Source organism: Eurypyga helias, unplaced genomic scaffold (genome assembly GCF_000690775.1).
Source record: "Eurypyga helias isolate BGI_N326 unplaced genomic scaffold, ASM69077v1 scaffold12942, whole genome shotgun sequence".
Taxonomy (NCBI): domain Eukaryota; kingdom Metazoa; phylum Chordata; class Aves; order Eurypygiformes; family Eurypygidae; genus Eurypyga; species Eurypyga helias.
In genome coordinates this window covers 6323-8617 of record NW_010237910.1, presented here as the reverse complement: position 1 = coordinate 8617, position 2295 = coordinate 6323, and positions in this window count along the sequence as shown.

Genomic DNA, 2295 nt, shown 5'->3' with positions numbered 1-2295 from the left:
CGGGGGCCAGTCCTACCCCACGATGCAAGGAGCAGAGCTGCCGCCCCAGCTCCGGTGGCCTCGGGAGAAGACGAGCCACAAGATGCCACAAAACCCCTCTGGACAGGCTGGAAAGCGAGCACAGCCCAGCGTCAGTGCCAGGAACGCGGGGATCCGGCTCTAGCTGCGGGCTCGGCGCTGGGGAAGCGGGGTGAGCTGTGGCTGTGCCTGGGTGTGGGAGCAGGGGTCCGGTTCCCCCTGGTTTGTTACTTCTGGGCTGGATTTGATGCCTCCAGCCCATAAGCACAAGCGAGTCTGTCTTGCCATCGGGAGAGTGTTCTCCGAAGCCGAGGGGTCTCCGAGGGGCTGGCTACAAAGCAGACAGGAGTGTGATGGGGTGGGGCAGTTGCTTTGGCTTTTTATGGCCTCAAATTTTCTATTAGAGCCTCAGAAGTGTATCTCTGAAGCATTACAAATGAAGTCAATTTAAGCTCTTTCATGCTTGCCTTTGGCTGTAAACGAGGGAAGGTGGCAAAGCTGAACTACAACACACTGAGGTTGCAGAGCTGTTTTACCAGGGGAGGGTCCCAGCTGCGACAGGGCTGGCCCCCTCCCTCCGATGCTCCAGCAGCTCCCAAAGCCCGGCCACGGTGGCTGCCCAGTATTTCAGCCCAAATACCAAGGCAGCAGCGGGAACGGGCTTGGGCAGAGCAGGAGAGTTGGGTACAAACCCACTTTCCCCAGCGAAAAGCACGTGGCAGCCATCACTGGGATGTCGATGACTATTTTAAAACACGGCTGCGACGCTGCCGTGGTAAAGCCGTTGGGTTAGTGCGCTACGGATATCGGATTGGCAGTGTATTCCCAAAATATTGAGCTAAAAGGTGCCTTATAACATGTACCGCTCTCCTTGGCAGTGGGCTGGGCTCAGGGCAGAGGGACCACAGCGGCGGAGCCGGGACGCGTGGCTTCAGCATGGGGAGCAGCTGATGCCCACGGCTGTTAGCCGGCTGGCAGGGGAGCGCGGAAAGCCTCAGGGGTGAAGGAGATGAGTTCTCTTTTAGCAAAGTTATCTTTCAGGAATGTTGATGGGCTGAACAGGTTGCACACAATGACTTTGGAGAGGAACTGGTGCGGGTGTTTGGCTGTCAGTGCCGCAGCGGGATGGCGGCTCAGGGTGCGGAGAGGTTTGCCTCCCCTCCAGGACTCTGCAATTACTTCCCTACCCCACTTCAAAGACAATTCCCTGCTCTTTTTTCCCCTTCCCAAATATTTGCTTCTATAAATCAGTCATTTTTTGGAAGGAGCCTGTTTTTCATGGCACGCACGTTGCTTCCCGTGCCTGCGCAGCCAAACGCCAGGCAGCGCCCCGGTCTGCGCAGGGCAGAGCGTTCCCTGTCACGCTGACCTTAACGCCGCGCTCCCCGCTGCATGCCGGAGCCCAAGGACCTGCCTGTACACACCGCACTCCCACAAGGCTGGAGCACCCTGGTAGAGGAGGGAGAAAAAACCATGTAGGTTTTTGAATGCAGATTGCAAGAAAGCGGGGTGTGCAAATCTGTACTGGGAAGATTTAAAAATCTTAATCTCAGTTTAGTCCACGGAAGCTGCTCCTGGGTAAAGCGCTCCGCGCGTTTCTGACATCTTGTAGCTCAGTAGTAATTATTCAGTTCCTGTACATTTAACTTGGAGAAAAAAGAAAATCAGTAGAGTCTAAGGCTGTCAGCTGCATTGTAAAAAACGTAACGTACACTGTAATGTCAGTAATAAACTTCGTTTTCCCATGCACCAAGTGCTTCTTTGCTCGTTCCTCATGGTCGGTAGGGAACTTCAGAGTGGAATTACAGCCTCCTTTAGCACATTATAAACTTTGCTTCCTCCCTTGCCTTTTTAAAGAGGAGCTGAAATTACTCCTTTGAAGCTCTACAATGCCCTTTCTTTGAAGCACAGCACACAGACGGTGGCGGCGTCCCTGCTGTCAGCTCCTGAGGCACACGAGCCTGGCTCCCGTGGCCACCGTAACCCCTGCTGGCATGCAGAGCCAAGCGGGAGGCTGGTTTGTCTCCTGCTCTCCCCTGCTGCCAGCACCCTAAGGTCACTTGTCCAGGCAGGGTGCGCGCTGCCTGATCTCAGCTGGCAGGATGGGTTGCTGTGGGCTCCCGTGCTCTCCTCCCCCTGCCCTGTGTTGCACAAATGCCAGCAGAACTCACAGGTGGAAAAAAACCCACATCACCACCTTTATTAAACGTGTATTTACAAGCAGCAGCAGGTCCTGCAGGACAAAGCATTTCTCTGCAGTTACTCCTAACGCGGCAC